This window comes from Lepeophtheirus salmonis, chromosome 10, assembly GCF_016086655.4.
Source record: "Lepeophtheirus salmonis chromosome 10, UVic_Lsal_1.4, whole genome shotgun sequence".
NCBI classification, from domain to species: Eukaryota; Metazoa; Arthropoda; class Copepoda; order Siphonostomatoida; family Caligidae; genus Lepeophtheirus; species Lepeophtheirus salmonis.
This window is the reverse complement of record NC_052140.2, coordinates 14947062-14968509: the sequence shown is the minus strand read 5'-3', so window position 1 is coordinate 14968509 and position 21448 is coordinate 14947062. Positions and strand designations below refer to the sequence as shown.

General features: G+C 31.7%; 1 long non-coding RNA gene and 1 pseudogene across 1 annotated transcript; one reads left to right on the top strand and one right to left on the bottom strand.

Moving 5' to 3' along the window:
* Window positions 1-7266: 7266 nt before the first annotated feature.
* Window positions 7267-8159, bottom strand: LOC121125571 (uncharacterized; annotated as a pseudogene).
* An 8222-nt stretch (window positions 8160-16381) lies between these two features.
* On the top strand, window positions 16382-19808 carry LOC139906527 (uncharacterized). Its single transcript, XR_011782108.1, has 2 exons — window positions 16382-16466; window positions 17174-19808. It is a non-coding gene; the product is annotated as an uncharacterized lncRNA (long non-coding RNA).
* Window positions 19809-21448: the final 1640 nt, after the last annotated feature.

The following is a 21448-nucleotide window of genomic DNA, read 5'->3' as shown; positions in this document are numbered from 1 at the left end:
TATGTAAGTTAAAAATAAACATAAAATAAACGTGATAATATAAGGATATAACAGCTTAAATTACTCCGATATCAATGATCAATTCTACTCAAACAATGCTTCTGCTCGACTTTGTTGGCTGAAGTAATCAAATACATTTCAATCAAGACCTAAAAATGAATATATAAATCACAGATATACTTTTTTACTCCCACGGCAAAGTTGAGTGTGGGCAAGGTTTTCGCCTTGCTTGGTTTGTTTGTAATCAGGATTACGGAAATGTTACATGCTGGTTTTGGTAAAACATTATAGGAAGATTATATATATTAACAATAGGAGGCCTTAAATTGTTTAAGATGTGAAGGTCAATCAAAAAGTTAAAAATACATCTTTGACCATAACAAATTATGATACATATTTCAAATGAGTGTCATTTTGTAAGTATAAATCATGTAATTAAAACCGGATTTACGAAGGAAAAACCAACATTTAGTGATATTTTCAAAATTGCCAGTAATTATGGATTACTCTGTCAAATAGTAATCCATAACTATAAAATAAAATGTGCTGGTAGTTTAATTTTTGATTTGAAAAAAATAAAATAGCTATCCCTTTAAATAATCTTAATGAACAGATATTTAAAGAGAACCAACAAAAAATACCCAAGTTAAATTTATTCAAGGATTAAACACGTTACTCATCTGATATGATTTTCAAAACTATTTAGGACAATAATTATGTCTACTATCATTATGAAACAAAACAAAAGCTTTTACGATTTATAAAATTAGTTTGATTGCCTTAAAAAAGAGCTTATTTTGTCACACCCATTGTAAAGAAGCTTTAAAGTTAAATATATATATTCGAAAGCAAAATTCCTTTCTCCCCTTAATACCTCATTAATTGGATATTCCTAGGAAACAACAAATTAATCACTTCCTGGGTTTTGTAAGAAATAAATTAATTAAACATCTAATTAATATATATAGATTCATAAGAGCCTCAATTTGCTTTAAAAATTGCTTACATTATAGTCCATGTAATGGTTATAAGGTATGTATGGCTAGGAAAAAGGTTTATATCGTAGGTATTTGTATGTATGTACATAATACATACATACAAATAAGCTGTTATCCCATGTTTATGTAAGATTAGGCATATAATGAGACTCTGAGAAATATACGAAAATGTATTTTTTTAATACTTTGGATTTACTCCTTAGAACGAAAATTACATGCTTACATATATATACATAAATACAAAAGAAAATTGTGAAAACATGAACTACATCTACGAGCATATATTTGTATTTACCTATACCGGGTGCACACTAACAATTGACCCAGTTTGTATACTATGCTTGAATGCTTAATTTATATCAGATAATAAAGAATGGGTAAAACGTAGAGAACAATAACAGTTTCAATATAAGAAAAGGAAAAGTGGATGTTGCGGGAGATCTTTTTTCTTCTTTTTTTGTCATTATTTTATCAGTCGTCGTGGTGCTAACATCTCCCTCTGTAGTATGCATTATTGCCTATCTCTGGTGTAAATTGTATAATAATAAAAGTTTATAAAACAACTTAAATTTCAGTATAATATTTTCCTACACTAATTCTTTTTTAAATGTGAAAGGTTCTCCTCTTTATTGCAGTAATTCATTTACTCTCCTACCTCCCAAAATAAATCATATAACAGGGAGCTTATAGTACAATATGTCTTGCTTCCGCCCTCTCCTCACCCTCTTTTTTAATATAAGCTGCTCTCCTCCAAAACACTCCTTAGTTTCTTTATTTTTTACATAGCAGAGGGACACATTTTATAAAGCACTGGATATACCCTCCCCTGTTGTCATGGGGCTTCTCTTTGAGTATAGGTAGAGATGGGTTAAAGCTTAGAAAAAACAACAGTTTAGCAATTAAAAAAGAAAAACGGTTGGGGCTATAATTTTTTCTTATTTTATTTTATAAATAGATTGTTTTACAAAATTACTATTGTGATGTGAGTTAACGATTTGGTATCCCATCTTGCACGAGGAGAATAGTGTAGATTAAATAAACTATTGTTGAAGAATGTTTTGAACTTAAAGTAATATCCAACAGTCAAAGGTATCGAACTATTAATCAAATTCGTCCAAGGAAGAAGACCCAAAAAGATCATCCATGCATTATCCACCTATTGAAACGAACTTCCGAAGTTATCGAGATCATCAGGAATAAACTTGATTTTATTGGAGTTTATTGATAATCTTTTTGAACCGATTAAGACAAAAATACTTGATATGAAGGGGGGAAATTGGACCCTTTATATGTATAATACGAGGGTAGAAATTTTTGCCTTCAAAGAAGTAAAAAAGGTGTTCCACCCTATTAATTCCACAGACTTATCACATTCTTAACTATTTTTGTGTCCTCAAGTAATAAAGCTTCTAGTTCGAGCTTCATTTGGATCTATAGAAGAGGAAAAAATAGCTAGTGAGGGATACACTAATATGGATTCGACGATAGTAAAAAGGTATTGAGGTCGAGGGTGGATTTGTCGAGATATAACTTTAATGACTTTTCTTTTACCAGGAGGTATATTTAAATTTGAACACTTTGAATTTCAACAAAATATAATTTATTTATTAACATTATAATTTCAACAAAATTAATATTATAAATAATTGTTCATCTGAGCTCTGTTAATCATTAATGTAGTCACTAGTGGAAATTATGGCTACCAGGAGGTGGTTGAATGCTTGGCAAACCGCTGCAGATTTAGTTTTCTGTCATGGTGTCTTAGAGCTGACCGACAGTAGCAAGCCTTTGTCTCAACAAAACCCAACAAAGTATTGTAAAGAGGTTTAGGATAAAGACTGTAGGGGGTCAAATAAGAGTCTTTCAACGGAGGAGATTGGTTTCATTCCTTTTTGGTGTCAAAACTGGCCTCTCCAACCTCGTAAGGCTCCTTTCACCCACTTTTTTATAGCTTTCGGAACATTCTAGTGTGAAACCCAGAGATTTTTGCATGTGCCCTCATAGGCTTGAGGGTATTGGCCTCGTATGTTTTCTTTAACTCCTCCGGATCCTGTTTGGCCTTTGTGACATAGATTTTCTTCCTCTCCAACGTTTCGGACTTGCTGACAGTGTAGAATGTAGTTCTGGAGATTCCAAACTGCTGGAAGACTTCCGCCGGGGGTTTTCCAGTGTCAAGGAACGCGCGAATGAAAATTTGTTGATCACATTCAAGTGTCATATTATCGACTTAATAAGATAGTTATTTTTTTCCTTTGGACACGTTTTAAAATAATTTTATTTCATACCAAACTATCTCCAATACTATTCATTATTCAATTTTATTATCATCGACTGTTACGAATGGTAATAATCCTTTAACATAAGGAACCGTCATACGACTTATAAATGTAGCCTGTATCCATTTCAATCCCTGCCTTGTCAATTTCAGTATAAGAAAAATAATGATTAGAGGTATAGGAAAATTAGATAACTCTTTTAAGGTTCTTACTTTAAAAATATATTACACTTACACTATGAGAAAGTATGTATTTAACGAACGGATAATGAGCTATTATAAAATATTACCGATAATATTTTTATTCAGGGTAATAATATTATTTATCATAAGATAATTGTTCCTCAGCAGAAATAGTATATAAAATGTAATTTTTGTTAAATGTGTTGGCAGATTTGGTAGCAGATAAGTAGAATTATATTATATACATATATAAAAAATAAGCTGCCTTCACACACTTCATACTTCCATGAAGTCCTCTCAACATGAAAGAAGAATTCAGAAGATTAGTATCCTAGTATATAGGGTGGTTTACTTTGACTTATTCCTGTAATTAACATATTTAGCCAGTAACGTAATTTTGGCCTTGTGTGTAGGAGCTCCATCCTTCTACAAGATTATATTATTAGAAAAAAGTTGTTTAGCATTGATTTTGATAGTGCATGTGAGTCATTTCCAATTCTCGAGCATTATTGCTAACAGACTAGGTTGAGATCATTCCTATACTGTTCTTAAGGTTATCTGTATTCGTAAGGGGATTTCAGCCACTTTTATCGTTCCATTTAATGTTCACATCCTTTTCAAGCTTATTTCTTACATTATAAAGAGTATTCTTGGATACTCACTCCAACTACCTTTGAATCTTTAATCCTGAAGTTGGATCCAAACGAATTAAAACACTGCCCAAGAGGAGTCTTGTGTCCAGAGGTGTATAATATATGTACTAGAAAGGTTTTCTCTAGTTGGCAATCTGAACAAGCTTTTTTATTTTCCAAAACGACTATAATAATTATTTAATTCTTGAGAAGAGAATAGCAAAAATTGAAGTAATAAATAGTGCAAGTGCTGATAAAAGACGGAGACTAACATTAAGGGTATGCTCAGGAGTTACAAGTATAAGAACTTGTTGAATTCGTAATAGAACTGAGGATTGGAGTATTTTTAGCAACTGTTATGTGTTTATTTCATTTCTCCTACGGCTAATTGCAGCTGATCTAATGAAATCTCATGACAGCTAAGCTGCTATCCCCCCAAATATTCATCAATTTTTTCCGAATTAACAAGTTAATTATGCCTTTTTTTAATTTTTAGATACCGGCAGGACATGTTTTATGCATCACTCTTTGTGCCCACTTTGATGTCATTCATAGATCAATTAAATAATAATAATTGATAACATACAGATAATAATCTTAACAGGCTTTTAATTTCACAGGATGGGACCATTAATATTTCATTTTTGGGGACGGGGACATCGAAGGATAAAGTAATCACTAGTGCTTGTGTTCATGAAAGACAGAGAGTAACAATGAGGCTCTGGTCCTTTAGATTTATATGTGTAAGTCCTTGTTGGACTCGGAGTAAAGATAAATATCGACATGGGAGTAATTCTAGCGCATATATCCTTGCAACATAGGGTGTGGGATTTGTGTTTATATCCTTCCTCTAAAGGCTGCTTGCAACTGATCTTATAAAACGTCATTGCAGGAAAGCTTCTCATCTAAATAATAATTCCTACGTGTGCTCATGAAAGAGTCATAAGTGTGACCAAGATTGTTTCCTCATTGGTCTAGCGGTTCCGGTTCTGGAGCCGCTAAAACCGGAATTGACAAAGTCTAACCGAGACTGCAATATCTTGCTTAAATGTCCCATTTTCTTTTATTTATATTCGTTTGTTGTATGTTTTGTTATATTTATCTGGAATAGGGGTTTTAGGTACCAGACGGTGTAAATAAAAAAGGAAAGAGGCGGGGTTAATAATAGATCCAGCTATGCTACTAATCTAGTTCGAACCTTAGAATATTTTGTAAGCCAAGGTTTTCAAACTTTACAATGCCAAGGCCCTCATACATTAATAAATTTGTATCTGAGGGCACCTTTATACAAAATATGTGTACTATGTATGTGTAGACTGAAAGTAATCCTCAATTCTCTATTTTCCTGCCCCCCTAGCCTCTACTCATGGGCCCACTTTGAAAACCATTGTTTTAAGCAACCTTACTTTTCGATGCCCCTACGGTAACATGGCCACTCTGCGTATACCGTAGCTGTGGCCCCAATTTTTTGCGACACCCCATGTTTTAAGTGCCTATAACAAACTGAGCCTGTATAAAAAAGAACCAAGATAAAAACTGAACCAAACTGATAAAGAACTGAACCAATAGAACTATCCAAGAAACCTTGACTGTAACTCCTTTCTAATTTTTGAAATAGTTCCACCTGATGATTGACATCGGAATGTCCTTGTTTTATACCAAGTGGGATTTACGTTTATTTCCTTCCTTTCACGGATGTTTTCAACAGATCAAATAAACGTCATGATAACTAAGCTGTTCTTTTCCCAAACATTTATCAAATTGTAAGGATTACCACGTTCATTTTTTTTTTTTTTTTTTTTAAATTTTTAAATAGTAGCATTACTTTGTGACCCACTACGACAACATTTTTAGCTCAATTACTATATAATACATTTTTACTAACAGCTACTATTTCATATATACTGCATATCCAGCCATTTAAATTTAAAATCAGTCATTAATACCACATCAGATTTTGAATTGTTAAATGTGGAATTTATTAGTGTTCACCCGGTACACATTTCGTTGGAAGATATGAAATAAAAAGGGGATCATGACACTTTTTAAAATATTTTTTTGTGTATAATAATATAATATTATTACAGGAGTAAACCCAATCTCATTTTTTTATCTTTTTGTTAACGTAAAAATACATATATATATATAAACATATTTAGATATAAAAAAACTTCCCTTAATTTATTCAATAAGTCTTCTACCATCTCACTCATTCAAAAATAAACGCAAAATACAACTAAACAGATATCCATGGTTTATTTATATTTTTTTGAAAAAAGGAGTCAGCAATTCTTTGGTGATGCTGAGTCAAAAAAAAAATGTTTAAGTTAATATATTCTAGGATAATCTACAAAATAAAAACCTTTTTGATCTTGTTCTATGAGGGAAGTAAAGATACAAAAAAAAGTAGATTTATAAGATGAGAGAATAAAGGAGTCCTTTGAGTGGCAGTTGAGGACTGCTCAAAAATGATGGAACATTGGATTATAATCATTTGGCTATTTGTAAAACATAATGGAACAACAGATTAATGAATATATAAGTTGTAAGGATTTAGAGTTATTTTCTATTGATACAAGCATTTTTAGTAATCTAATTGATATTTACGCTTGCAAAATGTATGGGTTAGATAAAATTAAAACACATAAATATTTTATACTTGTTTGTCATGTAATTAAAAACGTTTTATTTTTCGGTTTCTTATTTACCCAATTCACTAAACGCGTTGTACAATGGTTTTTCATTTGAGAAAATAATCAATAAGGGGTTGGTAAAACAATGTAAGAAGCAGCATTGTTTACCTATTAGAATGACTGTATTTTCTTATTTATGTAAGTCGTTATCCCGGAATTTCCAAACAAAGTCCTCAAAATATAATTGCTTTTAACATATACATAGTTAGTGAATTAGGAAATTATACACCCCAAGATTAATAGAACTGCTTTATATTCCTTTGAATCTTCATTCCATCGTACATACTTTTCAGCATGATCATTTAACACATTTAATCTGAATATATTCCATTGTTGATCTTGATAATGCCTTTAGATTTATTAGTATATTTATCCATTTTTGATCCAGGTTTAGTTAATTTAATGAACTATTACATGCGAAGAAAAAAATGAATCCAATGGGTTGATAATCTACGACTCATATGATAAAATGCATGTAATGTTTCTTAACTTATGTCTAAGAGCCATTGGAAGAAAAGAGTTTTGAATTTGTGGAGTCCAGCCAATACACCGTTACCAGCGACACCTCTGAGAATTTTAGTTTCCAGCGCCTATCATCATATACATGAATCCTTCGTTCTTGAGAATTTGTATACCACATTCCATGACTCCCTTCTACTAGACGGCTAGTCCAGAAGTTATCACCATACTTCGTCTTATTGTATAAAAAGGATAGAACATGAGTCACGAAGTAATTGTGACCAACCAATCGAAGAAGAAGGAAGCGAAAATACCAGCTTCATTTTCCAAGAGGATGTCGTAGAAACCAAAGTACATATCATGATCGATGAAGATACCCACACGGGAGATGGTGAAACCTAGGTAAATACCCTAGATACCATCAGACTTGACGGTCTTTGTGAAGACATCGATTAAACCGTTGAACACACTCTTACTGTCCTTTGTTTTGACATCATTGGCCAACCTTGTTCTGGTGTAATCCAACGAGTAAACAAAGGTAAATGACAAGGATCCGGCCCATCCTCCAGAGATAATGTTCTTTGAAAACTTCTCTGTCTGAGGAGCATCCTTGCCGTTTTGAAGATGCCCTTTATGGTGACTTTGAATGCCAAGTTCAAGGCCTGTGTTGGGAAGTAACAAAGGACGTTAGCAAGATTCCCTCTCCAGAAAGGGATCGTACCCTCACTCATCAGGGGTTGCATTGTACAATCCACTACTCTAGTAAAAGGTTTATCCAAACGACCTGGTTTCATCATTTCATGCTGATTTTGGAGTAAAAGCTTCACACGCACAATAGGTACAGTTACAGTTTTGGATACGGTGGCTGCCAAACCGAACAAATTAAGTTCTCAGCAAATCCCAACTTTTGTTCAGGCATTTAAGTTGTAGAGTCTCTGAAGATGTCTAAAATTAAGATAAGAAATGTTCGACCCTCTTAAATCAGTTGATATGTTCAATCAATAAATATCGAATAAGGTATAAAAAAATATACTTTGTAAAAAAAAAGGGCGGGAAATAAGAAATTTCTTTTTGTCGTCCAAGATATTATAAGCACATTTTTTGAGATCAAAAAATGTTTTTTCAGAAAATGAATTTATTTTTTCGTACATTTTTTTTTTTGTTAAGCAAAAGTAAGTTCAAATCTATTCAAAGAAAATAAAATACAAAAATTATCGACAACCCCATTTTATAGGGAAAAATTAATGACAGATTCGTGAGAAAATTGTCAATTATTACTGGATTTGAATATGGAATTTGAAATATTTTTGAACAAGTCAAATTTTTGTGATTTATTGTTGATAGAGCATGTACTTTATGCTTCTTTTCATAATGAGACGTTATGACAAAACGAGGAGATTTTTTCTTATCATAGTATCTTATTATAGTATCTTTGTGATACTATTTTGACCAACCTACATTTAAAAAAAAATGGAATACAAAAAGAAAAGCATAAAAAGATGATGATTATTATTTTTTGGAAAGCCAGAGAGCATTCCTTGTTTCCTAATTTTTACGCGTCCATGTTTTTTTTTTTTTTTTTTCCTTACTTTTTCTTTTTTTCTTTATTTTCGACTCCTCTCTTCTTCTATTTCACACAATTCATGTTGAGAATATTTATTAATACATATACGGGTATATATATGTACATACATACAGATTAGGGTGGTTCAACCCTAAAGAAAAACGAAATATCAACTACTAAGGAAGTTACTTCATCCATATTCATAACTATTTATGAAAATCGTGTTTATTTTTGGGAATGGCCAAAAAAAGAAGTCAAAAGTCAACATGACCACCATAACCATTTACAGAATGTAAATGGTTGCAGCTTAGCTGTCACAAGGTTTTATTAGATACGCTACAATCAGCTGTAACAAGGAAGAAGGGGGAGAAGGAAAGTAATAAAGACCTAGACAAGAATGGCACTGATGTCGATCCTCAATTCTACTATGAGTCCAACATTGACTTACAATTAAAACTCTGGCACAAGTCCTAAGGGTTAATCTCCGTCTTGTATGAGCACGGTCGAATGTTCGATCAGGTTTTGAATATAATTTAATTTAGTAGACCTAATTTTCATCACTAATGATATCACCATCTACCAAAATTATCCCTCGCCGACTAATGTACACATTTATAATAGTTATTTAAGGGATAATACACGAAAATGACTATTAAAATTTTCAATTGCAGTTATGGCCTGTAAAGCCTTTTTTTAAATACGTTTTTTTTTCAGTATTATTTCAATTAAAATAATTAAGGTTACGTGAAAAGCTCTTAAATTAAACATAAATAAGTTTGATTAGACTACTTACCTCTTATGAATAAATACTAATTCAATACATTGGATATAAAAAATATTTTATGGTGGGTTAATCTTTCTCCCTCTAAAATACTATTGACTTAGTAAAATTCATCAAATAATCAACTTAAGTACAATTGATTTTGGAGCATTTTCACGGAACCTTACATTGCTTAATTTTCAAAATTATTATTATTAAAATATATAATGTAAAATACAAGTAGCCTGATACAATGTGTACATAGATCTGAGGCGTCGGATAAGTAATTTTTGGAAACCCTGAAATGGCAATAATTTCCAGCTTAAATTGAACATATTTAGGGGTCTGACAAATCATAATCATTCCTCCTGTACTTAGTATGCAGTCATTATATTTATAAAATTGTTGCAGCTCCTGAATGGCCCCACTCCTGGGCCCAATATTTAAATCTTCAACACTAAATATATACTTCTTTTTCAGTTTAAATTGTACTTTAATTACTTTACTAATTTCACCAATAGGGAATGAGCAAACTAAAAAGTATATTTTATTCGCAAGGTGGTGCAACAGTCCATAGCGTGGTGACGTAACACCATTTTTCACAGTCCTCTCCATGTAAGTAACATGTCTATATTATAGAATAAATAAGGACATCATTTGGAGAGTTGTATATCTTACTTGCTTTGTTTAGAAACATAGACTAGAGTGTGCAAAACCTCAGCCTAAAATTGTATCTCAATTTATTCCAAAGTTATGGTCGAATATGCATTTTTTACGCTTTGTGGTAACTTGACCTTGACCCCTCAATTTAATGGCCCTTTACTGCAACCCTATATAATCTTCTTATCAAGTTTGATTAAATTGATCTGTAGTTTTTGCCTGAATCCTGATGACTAACATACAAACCAACAAAAGCAAAAACATAACCTCCATTCAACTTCTATGGTGCAAGTAATAACACTGATGCCCATTACTTAAATTAAAGCAATTATAAAATATGTAAGCCCATACATAACTGCAAAATATAAACGTTACAGCCTACAATGGCTGGGATTCATTTGAACATCTCTTATAATATTTATTTTCTTAGAATTGATGTTGAAATAACCCATCAAAGTGATACGCAATGGTAGCCCTTCTAGAGTTAAAATACTCCAGATTTAGAGAAGTAGCATCTCTAATAATTAGTTGCAGCATTGCTGCCGATTCACATATAGATCTAAGTTACATAACTATTTAAGGGAGAGTCGATTTTATGAAGTTGAGTGATATTTTTTACAAAAAGGATCTTTGAAATACATGAGTCTTATTTTATAAACCACCCTAATACACTTATATTTATGTATGTATATATAGAAGCCCTCAGATCAAAGAGGGAAAGATGTGTAAAAGTTGAAATAAAAGGAAGAATAACAATAATATTTCAGCTTTCTCTTTCCAAAATATTGATTTTTTTGACGATTAGTTAGTGGACAATATGTTTTGTGCAATTTTTGTATTATTTTTTTATAAAACTCCCATTATTTTTTTTTTATAAAACTCCCATGAGAATGGATATCATCAAATAAAATAAAAACCTACATCCCTTCTATCATTTACACCTTGTGTCACGATCACAACCCCCCTCCTCCATTCACCCCCCCCTCTCTCTTACGTACCCCACACAGAATTTTTGATTAGCACTCAACCCGTGCATTAAGTATTTATGTAAAAAAAAAAAAAAAAAACACTTACAAAGACCTGATCTAGGGTCACTCCTCCGACTGACTCATTCATATTTCATAGAGCAAATTTCAAGATAAACGTTTGATGTGTCAGTCGCAATTATCTATGTTCATCTGCTTACTCTTTATATTTTTGAGCTCTCTGAAAATAAAAATGTTAATTTTTATTTTTGATTGGGGTTTTGTCCCCTTTTTCCGTGTAAGTGAAATAGCCATGAATGGTCCATTATTTTTTGGGTTGTATTCCTTGAATATGTATGAGTCATTTATAAATTATCATGTCATCTCTGTCTGATAACTTTCCTTCTTAAAAAAAAGAGTAAAAAGGCTATTAAAACAGTGATCAAATTTAACATCTTATATCTACTGGGTTTTCAATAAGAATCTTTGTCTAAAATGGACATATTTAGTCTTTCAGGGTTACATGTATGTTACAATATGGTTCGGTAATATAGCTTCCCTATCCAAAAAGCAATCAAGCAAGTTTTATAAATCAGAACAGTTTTATTTTGTGTCATAACTGTTAATACAGATTAATTCATATAACCCTAATGGCTTAAATTTTAACCCTATAACATTAATACATACTGGGTGTTCTATTAAAATCTAAACAATAATTTAATAATTAATGAAAGGTTGAAATTGATTCATATTGCAATATATTAGAGCATAAACAATTAGTTACAAGACAAAACAAACTGAATGTCCTTAGCTTACTTCCAAGTCGAGAAAATGACACTTGAATGTGATCGACAAATTTCAATTCCCGTACTCCAGGACCACCTTCTACCCCCTCAGCAGTTCCAAATCGTTGAAGGAGGCTCTATCTAAAAGGCCAAAATGGACCTGGATGAGTTGAAGAAACAGCTCAGGCTAATCCTTTCAAGTCCATGATCATGAATTTTAAAGAATTGGCACTTTCTTTATTTCTTATTCATCTTTGACATATTTATCTTCTACAGCAAATTTTCATTTGACAAAAGATCCCCATGAAGATTGAACAGCTCCTACTCCACTTGGGGTAGATGAAAGGTTGTACGGGTTTTTCCAGCATCGTTGAAAGGATAATTTTCAGTGTAATCATGAGATATATGATTTGTTTTATTTTTTATATCATTCTTATTGCAACTACCGGGATAACCGCTATTAATTAATCATCTATATTATGCAAATTTTAATAGTTTAAGAGTCATTTACTTGCCATTTTCCTATAAGCAATAGTGTAGATGACATTATTAGGTGTCGATTGCTAAGCAAATAAAATTCCTAGTCGCCAACATGAGCACACAATACGAGAAGAGGATTCAGATATGAGCGCTCCTCCGAGTGAGATTGTCCAAGAAGGTCATTAGAGACTGGGGCCTTGAGGAACAGTATTTACCATTTCTTCCATATATGGAATTATCCTGCGCAGAGGAATAGGAAAATTGTAAAAAAAAATTACTCTTAACCTCTTTCATAATTTGAATAATAAAGATAAGTGAATTATAACAGTTGTCCCGGTAATTTATTGTTCCTCCAATGCAGCTTCCCTCATTCCAAATTAAACTCTCGAATGGCGTATCCTCTACCCCTCCCCACCCCCTCTTCTAGTTCATTGTTTGGGTGTTTGTTAACAACTAATTAGTTTCTAAATACTTTTTGAAAGCAGTGATTCTTTTGTTGAACAACAATTTAAATAATATTATGTTCTGTGCAACAAAAATAATTTATCAATTAGAAAAGAACTCGAGCTAAAATTTGAAGAGAAGGTACAGAAGGGTTAAAAGTCCATTTTCTAGATCGTTTTCCTTCGTTATACATACGACTATAAATATATTAAAACACAAGCATTCTGTGACATAAATTCCTTCGATTTGTTCCCCCTAATGAAGGCATCAATTGTGTGATAGAATCACGAAATATCATTTCTATTAATATATTACCTTTATTACAATAATAGGAAGGTATGAAAAATATTATATATTTCATTTAGTATAATAATTTCATTAATATATGATTACATATCAACGTCTATATTTGATTACATATATATTACACTTTAATACCTATATATATATATATATGTAACAAAGAGATATCCTCCTTTCCCGGGAAATTGTCGCTGAAAAAGATTACGGTAAATGATTAACAAATCCAGTTAAGCTTAAGTACTTTTAAATACTTTAACAAATATTATCAATTCTCATATGCTTTATAATTATCATTAATACCTAAGAGTGCAAAAATTTGCTTTTTAGAGCCCCTGGATCCAGCTTTTAGAATTTTATACCCCATTTCGACCCACAGCAAAGAAAAAATACTTATGTATATATTAAGTGATTAATATGATTGTATATTAAGGTGGTTTCTTTCTCAACTATTTTGGAATTTTGATTATTTTTGAATAGAGTCAATTATTTATTTTTTTACATTTTCACAAAGGAAAAAGCAAATGTTCTCTCATTTTTCTCCATAGGGTAGCTTTAGAAAAAAATTAAAATAATGTCCATTATAGTAAAACAATCCAAAAAAACCATAAATGTTGCATTTTAGTTTTAATCTACTAAATAAAAAACTTTTATATCCTTTTAAACATTGTATTAGACGTGCTATCTAAAAATGACATCCTACAGCAATGGAATTTTGCCTAGGTTATTTTTTTACCATGTCACAACTTTTCCGAACTAGCTGTAATCGAAATTCAAAAAAGTTGAAAAACAAACCCCGGCCTATTGTGTACATATATGCTGATATATTTATGAAGTATAGGTAAAAAGGGGCTGGGAACGTTTTAGATTTTTAATTAAAGTTTCATCAATCGAGAATTTTAGTGGTTTGTCATTTACAAAGCATCAATTGCAAAAAAAAATTAAGCCAAGTAAGTCTTTAATATGTAGGATTTAAGGATTTATTGAACTATGTATTAAAACTTGGAAATGATTAAAACCTTCCAATAAGAAGTAACATAGATTTATTTACTATATATATAATTAAATAAAACTAATGCAATAGAACAAAGGATTTCCCGGGAATTTCCCAGTAGGTAAAAAACCAACGAAATATCCCGAGAAAACTGTAGATAAATCGTAATACCTATATATAATATATGTAATAAGTTAAGGCAGGACATTGTTTTTGTTTTTTTTTTATCAAAGGATAATAAAAAAATTGTGTTTATGTGCGTCTAGCTTTTTTTTCCGTGACTCTTTTATCATAAAGACATTCCATATTAATCTAAGTCAACAGTAATGTTTTGATATCTCATATAGCTTTATTTTCGAAGAAAATATATATTACTCCTTATTGGAAGGTATTTATCATATCCAATTTTAAGTAGTTACATACATACAAATAAAAGCAGGGCTACCAACCTTTCCCAGCCATACTATTAATACATATACTGGGTTATTAAGAAAAAAAGGACTGGTTAAAAACTCTCTTTTCTCATTATAATGAGGATATATTGCGAATAGTTTTTTAACATTTCATTGTTGGTATTTCGTGCATAAAAAACCATCATAAACATTTCACTAGTTATTTATCATGAATAAGAAAGATGCAAAAAGGCAGCAGATCAAGTCTTATTGGCACAGAAATTGGTGTAGAAAAGATTGTGGACAGGTGAAGAGCTTCAGGAGCCTCGCTCAAAATTGCCAAAACGGAAAAGACCTCTTAAGAGAAGCATGTAGTGGGGTAAACAATTTTAAGAGGGCTACTGAGTTCCTGGACACTCTGGGGATGAGGATCAAGAATGACCCAACAAAATCCATGCATCGTTCTCTACGGCTGAGAGGACCATCGGGATGCCACCTTCTAACATAATCTTTGAAGCTGAGAGGGCTTGAGAGGTACAATAAATTCCTCTTATGGATCAAAAATACTGGGTCATAGTGAAAATTTTCTCACAAAAGAAGATTTTCACATGGGATCAAGTATACATCCGGCACAATGCCCGTTGTCTTGTAAAAGTAAAATAAGAGGTTCACAAGGTGTACGAAACAAAATATCCGGCTGAAATAATGTTTCTTAAAGTTGTGAGATCCGATTCCAAAAATATGTCCCATTCTTCTTCAGCACCAGGGAGAAAATCGACCAAGACTCCTACTACAAAGTGTTCTAGTACATCATCCTGCTTTGCTTGAAGGAAAGCTACCTAGAGATAAATTATATTTGTACACAAGATGGTGCACCGTCATAAACATTATCCAAACGCCAGAAGTTATGTGCCATCTATATGGACGGATTTTGGTCCAAGGACATGTTATCTTCACAGAACAGATCAACAGAACTCCCTACTCAAGTGTGGACTCGTTGAAGGCCTCTATTGTGGCTGCGTGGGACAACATGTCCAAGAAGTTTCAAGCGCCGTGTGGAGGTTGTGACTACAACTGATGGCGGCAATATTTTTAAACATTGTGTTTTTCGGAAACATTAAAGTTCCAAAACCCTACAAATTGAAAATTCTGGCATCACACCGGATCTATTAACATCCATGTAAGCTCTTTACCAAAACTACTTATGTATTTATTTTCGTTTTCTCGACACGGAGGCACACACTAATAGCTGTATGGCGTTCGTATTTGGAGGATTTCTTATGGATTTTGTACTTTTCTTATAACGTTTTGTACGCTAAATCTGATAAGGGCACTTTTTATAAGCATAGTTCCAGAGGTCGCTAAGATATTGAGCTGTAAACTTAATTGGGATATAAAATCCCCACCCCATATATATTTATATTTTGTAGTCTGTATAAGAATTATTTTTTGAATGAAAATTCGGCAGATGGTTTCACAGGGGAGGGGGGGTAAAAAGACTACGAAAATAAAAGACTTAACAAATATATGACGTATGCATGTTTTGTATTACATATTGCTGAAGAAAGAAGCGAGAGTAGCGACATCTAACAGACAAATATATTATAATCAACTACTTAATTTACATATTGTAACAAATAAACTTCGTATTTATGTACATATATACAGAGTAGTCCATTTGTTTTGAAAGAGGGAGAGAGTTGATCAGCAAAAAGAAAGAAAGACGTGTAAAAAATAAAAACGAGAGAGTATTTGAATATTCATTGAGAGAATAATGATGACTTTTTCCTCTTCTTTAGTCAGTATTTAAAGACAAACAAACTAGTGAAGAATAAGTTACATCCATTCAAATTAAATATCCATCATTACTAGGGATTTTCAGGTACTTTTAACCCATTCAATTGTAGAATCTCTATCAGGCTCGGCTAACATGAGAAGAGCTTATTTTTTATTAAATCATTTTTTATGGGGAGGGAGGGGGGGACCCTTTTTTATTATTATTATTATTTTTATTAGGGTTAATAGATTTTTTTTTTTTTTTAGTTTTTAAATGACTTTAAAATATATAGCTTTTTTTTCTCTTTCTTTTTTTTTTTTTTTTGAAATGGGAGGAGGATTATGTTTGAATCGAATGCTGAGCTTTTATTGTGTATGGTATGATTGTTTGATTTTTTTTTTTGTTCGTGAGGATTGTAGATTTTTTTTATTTATAAAAAAAACCTGATCCTTACCACCTGCAAATAGTACATATGAATCCAATCGTATAAAGGGGAGTAATTCTGCTCTTCAAACAACGGATTAGAGTCGAAACGAATTATTGAAGAGATTGAATAAAGTTTGTAATGTACATATTTATTTGTCAAATGACTCAATTATTCATCAGAACATCAATAAGTTTAGGGTCTCTGTTACACCCCGAAATTGCTCATTCAACAAGATCCCAGAAAATGACTTTACTATCAAAGATATTTTTGCTTATGTTTGTGTTGGATGGGTCCCAGGACTGATTTTCTAATTAAAAAAGTTGCATACGTCATGCCGAAAATGACAGAAAAGGATCAAGTGACGTCATGATCTCTATGCTTTTAGGTTTTTGTGAGATTGATCTTGAAAATTAAACTGAACTCAAGACAAACCAAAGCACTATGGATCCGATATTAAAATTATGGACTTGAAATACGCTGGATAAAAATCTGAGGACTCGAACTAGACTTGATAAACATATTCAAGGACTTGGACTCATAACCAAAGACTTGAAACTCTAAGAATTTTTTCACACTTCTGAAAAGGTGTTGACCCTCCAATGTACATTGCACGCTGCAGTTAATGTATTATTTAAGGAGTACTCTGTCGGCCCATTGTAGTCTAAATATATTTGTCCGTGAAATCTTCTATTTAAAGCCCGAATAAAGGTGATCAATGAAATCTATAATTATGTTTATCAGATTCACCGAACAAAACAATACAAGACGAAATACAAAATCATTTAGATGTCTTCCGAATTCGAACGCCATGCGACCATTATTATGTGCCTTCGCCATCTTGAGTGAGCACAAGCCATATGACAACGCATCTCGGATATCCTAGATGCTGAATTAAGGTGGATTATGGACACTGTAATGTGCTCCAAGAACATGATTTTTAAAGCGGTCAAGATACAGAATGATGGAGAAGGCCTCTCCAGAAAAGCAGGAAGTGGAGGGCAGAATTTAAAGAGGGATCCGAGGTTCCTGTTCCGCTTGAAGAAAAAGGAAAGGACCCCACCGAATCGATTAATCGCCAAAAACTTCTTGGTGACTACTAGGCCCGTGAAAGGCGAATTGAGATTGTTTCATACATGAAGACCCCAATCCACCCTCTGTATGAGGTCATGAAAGCCAGGAGGCTCGAGAGTTCACTTTTTGATACTATGTGTGGGGTGTCTTTTAGATAGAGTCCTATATATAAACTTGCAAATAACACCGTTAACTCCTTTTGGCCTTGTATCATCAAGGCATTTATCATAAAAGCCTGTGCCAGTTTTGGGGAAAATATAAAGATTCTGATGGAATCTGGAGCTAGTTGGGTTCAGTGATTGACTTCACTATGAACCCTGTTATGTAAGAATAAAATATTTGTTAATTGCTGAGTTAGATTTAGAAAATATATATTGTTATAAAACATTCATTAAGTTTTCTAGATTTAGTATCTCCACCCTGTAGATAATTTTATACAAAAACTCTTTCTTCTAAGAATTTTTAATACATACTAATATACCAATATTTCTATATCCATGTACAAATAAAAATTGATTCAATATGAATATAAATTGAATTAGTTATCTATAGTCTATATATATACGTACATAATGTATACACATGATTCATTCCTGACCCCTCCTTCCTTGCATCCAATTTCCCTTCTTTGATGAGAAGGAAATCTTATAATGACCAATATCAAAGGATTAGAGATCCATACAAATTTTCTGTACTTTTTATTTTTGTTTTTTCAATCAAGTAGATGTTGCTCCTGTGTATTTTTCGTGTTTCTTTTCCTTTCCAAATTGAAAATTTGGGACTGATTGATATTATTTTTTCCTTATATATTTATTTATTATTAATTTTACAAGATAACGGTTTCTCATTTTCAAAATTATATACAGGGTATATATATCAAGGATTATTTTACAAAATTAATTCAAGCATTCAAAAATATTTTCTCTTACATTACGGGATCCATAGTGAAGTCAATCACTTAAGCCAACCACACTCCAAATTCAAACACATACTCCAAACCTGGTACAGGCCTTTATGAGGAACTCCTTGTCTATATTGGTTATTTTCTATGGCTAATGAGCTATTGGGGTAAATATTTCCCTCAATTGAGACCTGTGCAAGTAGATTTGTTCAAGTTTTTTGCCAATAGGGACAAGGGCTTCTACTAAAAAAACATTATTATTATGTTGGATCTCTTTAACAACAAGTTATCGAACAGAACAGGGAATATTTGACTTAAATCGGATGATTGTAACACTTTTTATTCAGCGAAAAATACGAAATTACTTTTTCCCCAACCTATATTTTAAATCCTTCTTTTTTTTCTTTTTTGTAATGTGTATTTTTTCAACCTTTGGTTTAGACGAAGAAGTACACTTATGTACCTACCGTTGATATATGTTTGTATATACATAAAAAGTAAACAAGAGTATATGTACTACTCATCTGATGAAAACTGATAGGATTCATTCAACAACCCACCACAAATGTACTTTGTCACAAAAACTAAATTCTTTGGAAAAGAGACCCAGTTGTTGTCGTGTTTTCTTTTTACCCCTATTCTATTTTTAATAAAATATATTTTTATACTTTCACAAAAGCATAAATGGTTGAGATAACTTTGTAGTAATAATATCCTTTATAAAATTGAAATATATATAAATATATTTTTTTGAAATACCACTTTAAAATAATATTAATAAAACTTTTTGTTTGTCGTTGTACTTCAAAGATGAGGTTGGTTGTGTATTTTGTATTTTTTAATTATATAATTTTAAATTGTACATACGGCTTATTTATAGACATACATATATTTTAAAACTAAGTATTTGTGAGATAGATTTGATATACAATTAGAGATAGGAAGGGGGGAATTCATTATTTTTAATTGTTTCTACATGTTTTTTTGGTGAAGAGATTGCGTCATAAATATGCTTTACTTTATTGAAATAAAAATAATATTATATGTATTCTTTTTTTGTTGAATTAAATGTGTTTTATTCTTATTATCAAAATATTTATTTTCAAATCATGTTACGTTTTTATCAATTGCGTTTTGATCGAAATTGTATATTATGTCATATGGTAGACACATTATTGTGAAGGAAAAAAATGAATTCAATCCGTGGCAAATAAAAAACATGACCACGTCGTTACTTTAATTGTATATTGCAACCTTTCTTTAAAAAAATTGGAAATAACCCCCAAAATTAGTTGGTAATCAGACAATTCTTTCAAACAAGGATATGATTAGAAATAATAGTTGTTTAGAATTGTTCATTGCTTAACAGGAACTGGTTCGAATACAACCAATAAACGTTTATTACATAGATAAGGGTTTTTATTTGTGTGGAACGGGAAAATTATTGACAGCTGACACCAAATACAGAGATTTTTGAGGAAAAAATTATGTTAAGTGTCGGATTTAAAGCCACAATGTTTCAAATGGAAGCCGCCCATATCCGTCATAAAAGCTTTAAACCAAACTCTAAGTGCAGTTTAGTGTTCTATCTTTTTGCATTCTTATGCTCATGCATCAAAACATATTCAGAAACTTGAGAGTCCTATTGAAGACGTCACATAGTTAAACACTGTGTTAAAACATACCAGATCACTGTAGGGCTACAATACTCCCAAAATGAAGGAAAATGTACAATATACCTCAATTTTGTATATCAAGCGAATACAAATGACTTTTGATAGATTTTTTTATAATTTTGAAAACATAATTCTGAAAATCAAGTACCGTGTAATCCATTCAATGTATTTTCCATCAGTATTCATGACGTTTCCATATCTTTGAGAAAGCATAGGATTGCGTTGCTGAACTTTTTTTATCGTTTGAGGAGACTATTCGTAGATTCAATTTTTTGCATCTTTGTAAGGCGGAAAGTGCTGCTCGATCAGGGCATGAGTCATAAACTGGAACAAGTAATATTCAGAAACAAAAATGCCTAGTGAACAAAGTGGGTGAAGTAAAGCACCTCAAAAGTATCCTTGACGATCTTGCAACATGTGGCCGAGCTGTGCCAAGTTTATAGATAACAAAGCTATGTCCATTTTCATATTGGTTTAAGCTTCATACATTGGCTCAATTCCATAAACAATTGTTGGTAAGGAAGTCCATTATTTTTCAAATTAAATGAAAAAAATAGCACTTCCTCCAAATTACATTATTATGGGACAAAGTTTGACATAATGAAGTGAATGAAAATATGCGGATCGTCAAGACAAAAGCTATATAGAATGTTTTTTCTCAAAAATGAATCTATATTAAATTTGTATTCACAATAAACTAACAAAAAAACAAAATGATACATTTTTTTAAAAGGTGTCATATTGGAACCATTATAATTCTAATAAATCTAATGAAAGTTCCAACCTATAGGTAACAATTTTGAGTATCATTCTCACCAAACAAATTTAAATACAAAGATTGAATATAAAATTTCTCATTTTTTATAGTTTTGTTCAATATTGTCTTTAAGTTGATGCACCAATTATGTCGTTTGAGCTGTTGCAACATCAAAATGAATAGATCAACATTATTATCTAATAATATTATATGAATATATATTCTATAGACGCCATCTTTATTAAATCCCTCAAA